At 47.4% G+C, this 13,891-nt stretch overlaps 1 protein-coding gene across 4 annotated transcripts in view; it reads right to left on the bottom strand.

Annotated features, from left to right (window-relative positions):
• Positions 1-13,891, bottom strand: part of LOC144888172 (sodium- and chloride-dependent GABA transporter ine-like) — a 105,636-nt gene that overhangs the window by 41,928 nt on the left and 49,817 nt on the right. The gene's annotated exons all lie outside the window — the stretch shown is intronic.

Genomic DNA, 13,891 nt, shown 5'->3' with positions numbered 1-13,891 from the left:
TTGTGTTGTGACTAAAGTTTGTTCACGGCATGAAAAATATCGGGTTTAAGGGGGTTTAGCAGGGTCAAAGTGGATTGAGGTTAACCCCTCCCACCCCCCCCTCCCCTCCCCCAAAAAGAACAACAGGAATTTCCTTTTTCCTCTGAAACTACACACACTATTGAGATGAAACTTGACCACAACCTTCACCGCCCATGCTGTACCAAAGTTTGTTCACGGCATTAAAGAAAATCTGCCGCTTTGGGGGTCTACGTGGGGGTTGCCTCCCAAAATAGGTATTTGCTTTCTTCTCGGAAACTGCACACGCAATTTCGATGAAACTTCACCACAACCTTCATCACCCGTGTTTAAAGTCTGATGATTATGTTAGTATGATTCTACATGCTGCCCTATCTTCTAGCAAGCATTGAAACTGGTTTAAAATACCTTTAGTCAGTGCAGTATACTGTTTATTCTACCAGGTGAGCTAGGGGTATTGCCCCTATGTTTACATTTTCTGTTCTTCACAATTCTTTCTCTCTCTCTCTCTCTCTCTCTCTCTCTCTCTCTCTCTCTCTCTCTCTCTCTCTCTCTCTCACTCTCACTCTCACTCTCACTCTCACTCTCACTCTCACTCTCACTCTCACACACACTATTGTACAGTATCAGTTATTCCTAAAATCTGTAATAATAAGTGTGTGTGTGTGCGTGTGTGTCAGTGAGTCTTCTCCATAACCACAAAACTAGCGGGACGAAACGTTGTACGCATACTAAGGTAACTCTAAGGGAGTGCATGAATGGACACTGGGTGTTTTGAAACTCCCTTTTATCGATAATTTATGGGGTGCTTATCACAAAAACAAAATAAGGCTAACCAAAATGGTGGCACGACATATTAGTAAACCCTCTGTCACATTGTTGGATTCTTATTTTGTTTGGCCTGCTCAAAAATGCTTTGCCTTGGAAACAGAATGTACTCTCACAAACTAATTAAAGTATATAAATGAAAACTGTCTTCGGGTTTGAGGATTGAAGCAAGTGGACTAATTAAGTGATGCAATCTGGAATGAAATCTGGAAATTTTAATAATCATGCCAGTTTTTCTTTTTGCAGGTGTGTTCCACTACAGGTTTGCAGGTGTGTTGTGGGAGGGTTTACCGTGGGAGTTGGATGCAGATGATCTGGTGTTGATTGCGGAAAGTATGGATGGACTGAAGGAAAAGATGAACAAGTGGAAGGAATGTATGGAGACAAAAGGTCTGAAGGTTATGGCAAGTGGTAAAGCATGTGGTGAGGTGGAAAGAACTGGGAAGTGGCCCCATGCTGTGTGCAGGAAGGGTGTCGGAGTGAACTCCATTCAATGTACAATGTGCGCTGAGTGGGTTCATCAAAAATGTAGTGGTCTGAGAGGGTCATTAACCAGTGTGGCAGCTACATTCAAATGAGAGTTGTACACAGAGGGAGCTGCAGATGGAGGAAATGTTGAGTTGGATCTTGAAGACGGCATGAAGGTGGAAGGTGTGAAAACATTTTGCTACCTCGGAGACATGCTGAATGGAGAAGGTGGATCAAACTCGGCAACGGTTGCTAGTGAGATGTGCATGGAAGAAGTTTCGGGAACTGAGTGGCGTGCTGATGAGGAGGGGAGTGTCATTGAAGCTGAAGGGAAAGGTGTATGCTGCGTGTGTGAGAAGTGTTATGATTTATGGGAGCGAGACATTGGTAATGAACGTAGAGCAGCAACGAAGGTTGGAAAGGGTGGAAATGCAAATGGTTCAATGGATGTGCGGAGTATCGTTGAGAGAGAGGAAGACAAATGATGAATTGCCAAAGATGATGGGAATAGAGCCTGTGATTGATGCTGTGAAGAGGAACAGGTTGAGATGGTTTGGTCATGTGTTGAGGAAGGATGAAAGTGACTGGTTGAGAAGAGTGATGGAAGTTAATGTAGAAGGAAGTAGTGGACGGGGAAGACCGAGAAAGACTTGGCTAAAGATGGTGGAAGAAGAAATGCGGGCAAGGGGGTTAACAAGGAGAGATGCAGAAAATAGGGCAAAATGGAGAAGATTGTCATGGGGACCGCAAGGCTAACCCCCGCTCTAGCAGGGAAAATGGCCTTAAAATGCATGTTGTTGTTGTTGTTGTGTTGTGTTCCACTAATAAATCAGCTTGCAATTGCTTAATAAGGCAGCCGTTCCTTATCAACTGTTTTGCTGGAGTGCTTGCTTGAATGCTCCAGATACTTGGCTAGTACTCTACAATCTGCTTTTGCAAGCCATGGTGACACACAAGACAGGCGGTCCTTAATTTTTTTAAGTATGCAGTTTTTTTTAAAGTTTTTTTTTTTAAACAAGATCGCATTATTTCACCTTTTTGTGTGATCTTGTTGCATTATATTAAACCCCCCACTCTCTTTGTCTCCTCCTCTGTCATTTTGGAAGGGTGGTTTGGGCAGGAAAACGAGGGGGAAAGGAGTAGGAGGGGAAGGCGTGGGGATTCTGTAGGGAGAGGAGTTAGGTGGGGGAGGGAGGTGTGGAAGTGTACAATTTTAACCTGTGAAATAATTCAATTCCCATAACATTTGTGTTTCTGACAAACTCGCTTCCTGATAAAAGCTAATCGTCTCTGACGGTCTATTTAATTATGCAGAGCAGCATATGAAGTTTTGAGCTGCAGACATATATCCTGCCACCTCAGATAAACGCTTCTCCAATCAACATATGACCAATCTATAATCTAAACATATATAGATAGTAGATACGTATATCATATGCAAGTTTGAAGTTTGAGAAAGTGTGTGAACATCAAACAGGTCTTTTGTAAGCGCAAATTAATGTCCAAGGACAGGCACTTGAAACTGTTGGAATTTAATGACTCATCGGCAGTTTGCAGCTGCCCACTGATAAAGCGTTGTATTTGCTAAACTATTGAACTTGTAGAAATAAAGTTATTTTGTTACTTAGATACCTTTATAACCAACATAATGTCACGTGATTCCCCTCGGTTAAGACCGGGAAATCACGAATGGCAATCAAGCTTACTTTGAGGCGTTATTCAATTGCGGATTTGACAAAAGAAAGTCACGTGAAAAAGTAAGTACACCCCATGTAAAGTGTTGACTTTTTCAACATATTTCAACATACAGCTATTTGATCTTCATTTCAACAATATTGACAGATAAAGGTGATATAATATAACAAATATCATGAAACATTTACATTTTGTAGTCCATTGTATAATTTAAATAAACTTAAATGCAAATTTCGCATGTGGAAAAAGTAAGTACACCCCATTAAATGTTTTTTAAAATCTTTTTAACATATGTGGACATATCAATATTTGATCTTCATTTAAACAGTATCTATAGATAAAGGTGATCTAATTGAACAAAAAACAATGAAGTATTGACTTTGCAATAATTTATTCAACAAAATATTAACAGAGATGCCATTTCCTTCTGTGGAAAAAAGTAAGTACACCCTTGGCTCCAATGGGTGGTATTGCCCCCTTTGGCAGAAACAACCTCAAGTTGGCGTTTCTTATAACTGTCTACCAGTCTCTGACATCGACTGGGAGAAATTTTTGCCCACTCCTCCTTGCAGAATTCTTTCAGCTGTGCGATGTTTGAGGGGTTTCTTGCATGCACAGCTCGTTTAAAATCCCCCCACAACATCTCGATGGGATTTAGATCCGGGCTTTGACTTGGCCATTCCAGAACCCTCCATTTCTTTCTTTTCAGCCATTCCTTGGTGGATTTACTGGTATGTTTAGGGTCATTGTCATGTTGCAAGGTCCACCCTCGGTTGAGCTTCAACTTTCTGACAGATGGACTCACATTATCCTCAAGCACCCTCTGGTACATTGAATAATTCATAGTGGATTCTATGATGGTGAGCTGCCCAGGCCCTGATGCAGCAAAGCTACCCCAAACAATAATATTTCCAAACAAATTTTCTTTCTGGACAGCAAAGGTTTCCTCGTGGCACACCTCCCAGGTAGATCAAATTTGTGCAGCCTCTTTCTGATGGTAGACTCGTGCACTTTGACATCAACAGTGGCAAGAGCTACCTGTAGGTCCCGTGATGACATTCTGGGGGTTCTTAGAGACTTCTTTCAGCATCTTGCGGTCTGCTCTCGGGCTGAACTTGCTGGGGCGGCCTGGCCTGAACAAGTTGGCAGTTGTTTGGAATCTTCTCCACTTGTAGATGATCTTCCGGACAGTCGAATGATTGATTTCAAATTGTTTGGAGATCTTTTTAAATCCCTTCCCAGACTCGTAGGCATCTATAACCTTCTTTCTGAAGGCCTCAGAGAGCTCTTTTGATCTCGGCATGGTGACGCCGCATACTTCAACAACAAAGAGCAAACCAAACTAAATGTCTGAGGTTTAAATAAGACAGGTTCCTCTAAGATCCTCTCCAACGATGTTCTAATCATTTGCACCTGAGCTGGTGCACCTGATTTTAATTTTAGGTATTTGAAGTAGAGATAAATGTAGGGGTGTACTTACTTTTTCCTTATGCAAAATTTGCATTTATGTTTATTTAAATTATGCAATGGACTACAAAATGTAAATGTTTCATGATATTTGTTATATTATATCACCTTTATCTTTCAATATTGTTGAAATGAAGATCAAATAGCGGTATGTTGAAATATGTTGAAAAAGTCAAAACTTTACATGGGGTGTACTTACTTTTTCACGTGACTGTATATGCGCGGGGGAAGAAAGATAGAGGAAGAATAAGTGGGAGATTTACCTGTCGGTCCCGCGCGCAGGCGTCTTCACCCTGCAAATTAATAACTCACACAAAACGGAATTTATGTACAAAAATAAACACGGCTTTATTGCCAGACCCCGAGAACAAGAACGCCGCGACGGTAAAAACTAAGACCTAGATTGGGATCCCACACACCTCACTTCAACAACAAGCACAAGGGAAGAATTAATAAAAGAAACCGTTGTGTTCTGTGTGGTGCGGCTTGGCTCTGTCTGCAATCAGGAATCGTCAGGCTTGAGCACCGTTGTCCAACGTGGCTCCAGTCGGCGCGAAGCTGGCCTCGCCGCGCCCCCATTCACCAGGCCTCGATGCGTCCTTGTTCATGCTCCACAAGGTCCACCGAGCCACCCGCTCGCCCCGGTCTCATTTGCTGGCCTGCCACGGGCGTTCCGCGCGACTCGAACGGTCGTGTGCAGCTCGCTCCTCCGGCTGTGCCTGGCTCCATCCACGCGGAATCGCTCGCTTGTCCGGAACCAAGATGAGAGACTTGACGGCAGAGGAATGCACAAAGGCAACAGGAGAAGAAGGGAAGAGCGTCCAAATCGGAGAGAGCATCCGGCCACAAAGGGATCGAAAAACCGGGAGAGAAAATGTCCGCCTGCAAGACGTTTTACCGGCCGTCTCTTGAGGTCAGCTCTCCTCCTTCTCCAACCAGTGTGTCGCTTCTTGCTTGCCCTTCACGTCCTCCACTCCCATTGGCCGAGTGCTTCGCGCTCTTGGTGTCATCCTATCTGTCGTTGGCCAACCAGTGTCTCGCTTCCTTCACCTTCCTTCCACCAATCACAGGGAAGCTTCTTGGTGTGGCTCTCGGCCTGCCTGTTCGATGTTTCATTGCCATGCTGGCGTAATGCGCAGCCGCTTCCTGTCTGTTCTTCCGGTAAGTCTTCTTGTGAGAGGGAAGTTTTTATTAATGTGTGTGCTAATGGGGCTAACTAGAGTCCCTTTATACAGAGAGTTACGATCTGACGATCCGGAAAAATACTGTCACGTGACTCAGGGAGCCATTTTGGGGCCAAATTCGCGTTCGCTTAACTTCTCGCGTTCGCGTGTTATGCAAGTACAATCGATTCGACTACCTACGGAAGCCTTAGTTCACTGAAAATGCCGGGTTGTTGTGCATTTGGATGCACAAATAGACATGACAAGGGTTTCAAGATGTACAGATTCCCTTCAGATCCCAATAGACGTAAAATATGGGAGAATAAAGTCAGCCGTGTGGGCTGGAAGCCGGCTTCGTCTTCAAAGCTTTGCGAGGTAGGTCAGGTTACTGTTCAGTCCCATGTATTGTATTCCTTTAACACAGGGAGCACCCGGTTCCCGTAGAGAACGGGTTAACAAATTGAATTATTAACCTGTAATGGGATGCAGCCTAGACAATCTTGAATACATATTTCTTTCTATTTCTTCTTCTTTCTTGATAAACAGGCACATTTTGATCCTCGTCAGTTTGAATGTGGACGTGCCGATCAGAAAATGAAGCTGAAGAATTCTGCAGTGCCTACCATTTTTTGCCATCGAAGGACCACAAAGTCACGAAAGTCTCCAAAAAAGCGTGACCGGCCTACAAAAGAAATGTGTCCACCCAAGCAACATGAGACATCTCTCCTTGTAGACCATAGCTATGCTGCTGACCCACAACTTCAGAGATCGTCAAGTTCTTGTAAGTAGGCCTATGTTGTTTTACAATTTTGTTTAATGTTTAAGACTTTTTTGTAATGCCCACTCTCCAATACACGCAAAGCTCATAGTGCACTGTGCATGTGCCGGTTCAGTGGTTCCGCACAATTGGCCCCAAAATGGCGGCGTATTCTCAGTTGTCGTAACTCTCTGTATAAAGGGACTCTAGGGCTAACTAATGTCTATTGGTGTGTTGTCATATGGGACAAATGGATGATCACAGAGGGAACGACGTACAAAAGAATTTATGTGATCCCTATAACTACTTAACATGCCCCATTCCTCGTAATGGGGATGAACATATGTGGTGGCAGCACCCAGCACCCCCCGTTTCCCCAATTCCTCAGGAAGAAACCCAGGAAGCACTGGAACTGTTCCACAAGAGGTTTATTATAGAATCACTAATATGTGCACGGAATATTTCAGTCTATGAGCCAAGGGGACAGTCCCCCTCTCACAAGAGACTGCCTCGATGCCATACAATGAAATCTAAAAGTTATTCGGCCACACCCGGTCATATACATAGTCCACACCATTCCACCCCCAACCCCCCCCCCCCCCTCATCCCCTCCCCTCATCCCATACTGAGAAATCAAAGAGTTAGCCGAGCCAGCTTGGGAGAGAGAGTCAAGGACATTGGGAGAAAGACAAGAATGCTTGACCACCATAGAGGAATAACAATTGATTTTGGAGGGAGAAATGCTTACAATATTTTGGCCTTCACAGCGATCGTGGCTGGTGGGGAGACAGAGAGACAATATACAAACATGTCTGCCTCCCGCCCCGCGTGGACCCCTCACGGGGAGGTCGTCTGGTATAAAATTGCATTTTGTCTCAGTCGGCCGGCCTCGAAGACCGAAATTGTGACGGTGTCACCCGAAAAATCGTTGGAGGTATTGACTTCTATAGGGTTGGTTTTCTAAGGCTAAAATCAAAATATTAACTTATATCAAATGTCTTTTAAGATGAAAGCGCGATGACGTCACCACGTCACGCGGCACGAATGCGCACCTGTGTCGTTGGAGGTATTGACTTCGAAAGGGTTGGTTTTCTAAGGCTTATATCAAAATATTAACTTATATCAAATGTCTTTTAAGATGAAAGCGCGATGACGTCACCACGTCACGCGGCACGAATGCGCACCTCTGTCGTTGGAGATATTGACTTCTATAGGGTTGGTTTTCTAAGGCTTATATCAAAATATTAACTTATATCAAATAAGTCTTTTAAGGTGGAAGCGCGATGACGTCACCGCGTCACGCGGCACGAATGGGTCCATTGTGCACGCTTTCGTTTTATTTCCAAATTAAAATCTGTTTTCACTTTTGCCGTAAAAATGACATCAGTGCATCGAATGTGGTATCTTATTTGGTGAAATTCGGTCGATTTGAAGTGGTGAAAATAAAATGTGATCGTGGAAAATCGTAGCGAGGGGCCATTTTGAATCGGTTTTCGATTATTGCACCGGATTATTGCACCCTCCCATCACCCTCCCCCATCACCCTCCCCCATCACCCTCCCATCTCCCATCACCCATCACCCTCCCAACCCTATATAAGTCAATACCTGTCGTTGGAGGTTGGTTTTCTAACCCTATAGGGTTGGTTTTCTAAGGCTGTAGGCCGCACCTCATTTTGTCGAATAAAGTGGTATTCGGGTGGTTCCGCTATTTGGGACCGCAGGGACGGAAAGTGCAGGTACGGGGTGCTTGGCACTCCCCAGCCGGCCCGCTCTGAAGGTTCGGATCGGGACACCGGGATTCATTCCGGTCGGCCCGGAGGTGGGGGTGCGGGGCCTGTCACGGAACGTCAAAACAAACGGCCTGCCGGGGCCGCCCAAAAGTCGGGCGTGAGGGGCGCGTCCACTAATGGAACGCCTCTCGCTTCCCAGATCGAGGGCCACGTGGTCAGGAGAACCTCGTCCCTTCTGGTTGCCCTGCCGTCCCACCGGGAGCGCTGGGAGGGTGTACTTCAAACTAAGCTTAAGTGTCAAGTGTTAAGTTCCTCCTTGCCCTCGCAAGGGAAAGGCTATGGTCAAGCTCTTCCAAATTTCCAAACACTAGAAATCGGACGTCTCAAATTAATTAACTAATTTGTTAATACATCTCAGTCGCCCGCGACCTCTCTAGCGCGGGCGTCGAACCAGTTCATTTCCGGGCGACCGGGCCGAGTATCGGCCCGGCCGTGGCCGAAGCCGTTGATTCCGCCGAAGCACGCTAACGCGTAGGCTCGCGCGTCCCCGGTCCGCCGGGGCTCCGCGGGTGTCCTACCGTGCCCGGCACTGCTGATCTCTCAAACTTCCGGGAGTAGGTGCCGGTGCCCGGGGACGGAGTTCGCTGTCTAAACATGGTAGCGCTAGGCCAGTGGGACCGCCGGGACCCACGTGCACTCACAAGTTGTTCTGCGCATGGGCGGCAGTATCAGACCGGGGCGCCCAAACGCTCCCCGGCTAAAGTTCATCCTGAAAGCGCCCACATTGTGCGGACAAACCAAGTCAAGGGCGACGTGGTCAGGAGAACCTCGTCCCTTCCGGTCACACTTTGCCTATCGGCCGGCCTCGAAGACCGAAATTGTGACGGTGTCACCCGTCTCAGACCGTCTCAGACACTCTCAGATATGGTCTCAGACTGCCCTCCAGAGGATTGGGAGTGCATAGCGGGGGGAAATACTCATTATTCTGGCGTAACAGCGCTGGGAGTATTTGAGTACCCCCATCACTGCCACCACAGACACACCTTAATCCGAACAAACCGCCTAACACAGCACTTATTACATGTGGGGTTCCTTATCACAACAGCTGGAGCATAATACCTATGCAGATCTACCTGGATCTATATATGCCCTCCTCCAAAATTCATAACACAGCCCCCCCCCACCCCCCCCCTCTCTGGAACCGTAGCCCCTGCTAGGTTCACTACAGGTGCTACCATTCCAGTCTTAACACTTACTGTCTCACACTTAATTAACCTATGAAATAAATCAGGAGGGCTGTGGGAAGTGAGCCGAAGCTACCTGCCTATTCTCCATGACATGCTTTCCTCTTAAACAATGCATTTAAAATATTTACAAAAATTCTTACTGGTAGTTCCTGGGGAGGGAGGAAACAAACAACAACATGCAAACCTAACTTAACCACAACTTAACCGAAAACTTGCAAAACTTCAAAAATTCTAATGAACATTTATACAACCTCATCCTACAGACCGCGTCCCCCGGTGGATGGTAGAAGACTCGACGTTACCTGCGGGGGGCCATCCCTAATGCACCCCAAATTTCTACGGGCCCTGTCCTGGTGTTACAGGTGAGTGGCATGGCTCGGTGGATTTTTGCTCACATTCATGCAACACAAACCCATAACCATAACCCATAACCTTTCATCCGCAGCTCAATGGAATACTGCTCTCCCCTCTGGGCTGGTGCTCCTGCCTCACACCTAGTTCGTCTTCACGCTGTTGAAACCAAAGCATTCAGAATCATTGGAATCTCCTGCGATGAAGCTACCTCCAAGGGCCTCTCACTCACTCACTCACTGCAGGCAGGTTGGTGGTCTTTCCGTCTTCTACCGACTCCTCTCTGGCCTTGCCCCCCCAGCTCTCTCTGGACTCTGTCCCGCAAAATATTCCTGCACGTCGCACACGATCTGCCTGCAACCCTCTTATGGTTAAACTGCCAAAATCAAGACTCTCTGCTCACCTTCACTCCTTCATTCTTCTTTTCTCCCGCCTCTGGAACAAATTCCCTCACTCTCTTCAATCCCACTCCACCCTCCAGGTCTTTAAAACAGCTGTTCACCACCATCTTTTATCTTCCCCCATCCAAAACCTTGATCTTTTCTATCCCCGCTAATTTCACCCCAATTCCACTTTTTTGAAATACCAACTTCTGTCCTGGAAGTTCTTGGTGTCCTTGTGTTTTATACTTCTCCCACCCCCCCCCCCCCCTTCCCACGCCTCCTCCCCCCAATCCCTCTCCCTCCCACACATCTCCCTGCTCTTAAATGTTGTGTGCCCTCAAGTGTTTGTGTGCTTCCCCTTCTCTTGTCTTCTGCTCCCTCTTTTTATATATTTTGTTTGTCTGGTTGATTTGTTTGTGAAGTAAATGTCAGCTCTTTCACGAGCCTCGATTCAGTATATAAAAAAAACCAAAAAAAAAAAACCACTCATACACATTCCAAAAGTCATCAAGACACAAAAATCATTGCAAGCACTTATTTCACCCACCCCCCCCCCCCCCCATGCAGGACCATGGCATAAATCTTATATTCGTGTGTGCGTTTCTCTACTAGGCAGCGGGGAAGTACCGCATAAGCAAGATGGTGGGGGCGCTTCAGGCTGTGGTGCCCGCAGTCCCAATAACAAGTCACTCGACTTACAACTTCATTGCCCCCCCCCCCCTCTTTACCTCTTGGCCCGTGACAGCCAAACAGCTCTTTTCGCTGTTACCCCGCCGTTAGGGGTCTCCACACAACAGGCTCCGTTGCCTCCTGCTTCCTTGCAGCTCACGGGTCGCCGGGAGTCTCTTTCACCTTTGGGAAACAGACCCCACCACCGACGGGCTCCAATTTCCAGATACCACTGGCTGCCAGGGGTAATTGCCGCAGAGGGGAGCCACAGTCATCGCTCCTCTAGAGCTTGATCTGTACCTGCGGACACGCACACCTTCCCCACCCTCAAAATCCACAGAACACATTTCGTCCCCCACTGACATTCAATTCTCCAACACATATTTCCATGAGAAGATGTTACAAAAAGTTTTTGCCATGGCCTGCCAGTATGTGAAATCCCCAATTCACATTTAAATTGCACATTTCAAAACAATCACTCCTCTTTCAATTTACATTCTCCTGACCACATGAAAACGCATAACCTCCACATAAAAACAAACGCCACCCACAAGACACTGTGCGGCACACATTCCATCCCCCTCACCGGCCATGCCATCACTCTCACCCGCCCCCTACTCCAAATTACATGTCCCCAATTTAATTAGCAAGTCCTGAAGCCTGGGACAGTACACATCCCAGCACTTACCTCAAGGTCAGGTAGTTGCAGGTTGGTCGGGTCCAAGAGTGCCATCCACCACACCTAATTTCCCCCTCACCCTTCCGATCCACCCAGGAGCCCCCCGACCCATGTAGGGGCTCAATCTATCCCCTTGAACTATCTGTGGAAAGGCATGCGGGCCCATCTGAATTTTGAACACCATATCAGTCACCTGCCGAAGCACCACCCCGGCCCCTTCCAGGGTGAGGTGAGTTTTGGACACACACCCTTCCTCCTCCGGGGCCAGTGGAGCCAAATAAGGTCTCCGGGAAGGAAACGAGGTGAGTGTGCCCAAGCGTTAAACCGCAATTTCATATGCGAGGAAGCCAAGCCAATTTGCTTCCTCGCAAACTCGTGAGCCTTTTCTATGCTCCTTTTCAAATTGGTTGCATAGCTTTCCACAGATGCTTCACCCGGTTCCTCTGGTGATGGTCCCATCAACAAATCTGTGGGGACTCACATCTCCCTACTGAACATCAACAAGGTGGGAGTGCACCGAGTGGTCGCATGCTGTGCGGTCCGGTATGCCATCAATACAAAGGGCAACATCAACATCAACATACATCCAACAACATCCATCCATCAACAATGGATGGAGGTCCTCAATGCCAAACAGGAAATTAGAGCTGTCTCCCTTAACATATCACGTGCCTTCGATACGGTCTGGCACCCCGCTCTGCTCACCAAACTCTCCTCCTTTGGTATCCATGGAAATCTCCACGCATGGCTGGCGGACTTCCTCTCTAGTCGTAGGCAACGTGTGGCCCTGAATGGGTTTCTCTCATCTCCTCTTCCCGTTCAGGCTGGAGTTCCCCATGGCAGTGTCCTGGGCCCTGTGCTTTTTCTGGTCTTCATCAATGATCTCTCTGACTCTCTTGAAAATCCTCTCTATCTCTTTGCTGATGACTCTACTCTGTTGCTCCATTCCTCATCCCTCAGATCGGCAGTCTGCAGCCTCCACACTCTCTGCAGACCTGGTCAAAATCACAGACTGGGCAAACAAGTGGAACATGTCTTTCAATCCTGACAAATCTTACACACTTACGATGTCTCTCCGAAAAGACCGACTGGACAACCCTCCCATCCACTTTCTGAATAATCCTCTCCAAGAAGTTCTGTCACTCAAGCTTTTGGGTCTCACTATCTGCCATGATCTTTCCTGGGAAAACCACATTTCAAATCTGGCCTCCAAAGCCAGTCGCCGACTGGGCATCCTCCGTCGTGCGAAGTCCTTCCTTGGCACACCTGAGCTCCTCACCACATACAAGGCTTTCATCCACAGCTCAATGGAATACTGCTCTCCCCTCTGGGCTGGTGCTCCTGCCTCATACCTAGCTCCTCCACGCTGTTGAAAGCAAAGCGTTCAGAATCATTGGAATCTCGCAATGAAGCTAACTCCAAGGGCCTTTCACTCACTCACCGCAGGCAGGTTTGTGGTCTTTCCGTCTTCTACCGACTCCTCTCTGGCCTTGCCCCCCCAGCTCTCTCTGGGCTCTGTCCCCCAAATATTCCTGCAGGTCGCACAAGATCTGCCTGCAACCCTCTTATGGTTAAACTGCCAAAATCAAGACTTTCTGCTGACCTTCACTCCTTCATTCCTCTTTTCTCCCACCTTTGGAACAAACTCCCTCACCCTCTTCAATCCCACTCCACCCTCCAGGTCTTTAAAACAGCTGTTCACCACCATCTCTTATCTTCCCCCATCCAAAACCTTGATCTTTTCTACCCCCGCTAATTTCACCCAAAATCCTACACTTTTTTGAAATACCAACTTCTGTCCTGGAAGTCCTTGGTCTCCTTGTGTTTTACACCTCTCCCCCCCTCCGCCGCCCCCTTCCCACGCCTCCTCCCCCCAAGCCCTCTCCCTCCCGCGCTTCTCCCTGCTCTCAGGTGTTGTGTTTGTGTGCTTCCCCTCCTCTCCCCATCTTGTCTTCCACTCTCTCTTTTTGTATGTTTTGTTTGTCTGGTTGATTTGTTTGTGAAATAAATGTTAGCTCTCCCACGAGCCTCGATTCAGTATACAAAAAAAGAAAAAAAAAAGGGAAGGTGCTCGTCCCAATCCTGCTGGTTTTCGGATGTAAAGAGGGCCAATTGCGACAAAAGGGTCTGGTTAAACCTCTCCACCATCCCATCCGATTGAGGCCTAAGAGGGGTCGTCCTGGTCTTATGAATTTGGAGGAGCTCGCACACCGACAGCAGGATCGCAGATTCAAAGTTCCGGCCCTGGTTGGTGTGTAGCTCCCTGGGAACGCCAAATTGGGAGAAGAATCCCTCAACTAGAACCCGAGCTACCAGCCGAGCTTCCTGGTTGGGCAATGGGTAGGCTTCTGGCCACTTCGTAAAGTAGTCCATTGCCACCATAATGTACCGGTTCCCTTGGCGGGTGGCTGGAAGAGGCCCCACCACATCTACT

Source organism: Myxine glutinosa, chromosome 14 (genome assembly GCF_964187855.1).
Source record: "Myxine glutinosa chromosome 14, kmMyxGlut1.1, whole genome shotgun sequence".
Lineage (NCBI taxonomy): Eukaryota > Metazoa > Chordata > Myxini > Myxiniformes > Myxinidae > Myxine > Myxine glutinosa.
The sequence above is the reverse complement of the archived record's forward strand: the minus strand, read 5'-3'. Positions and strand labels throughout refer to the sequence as shown.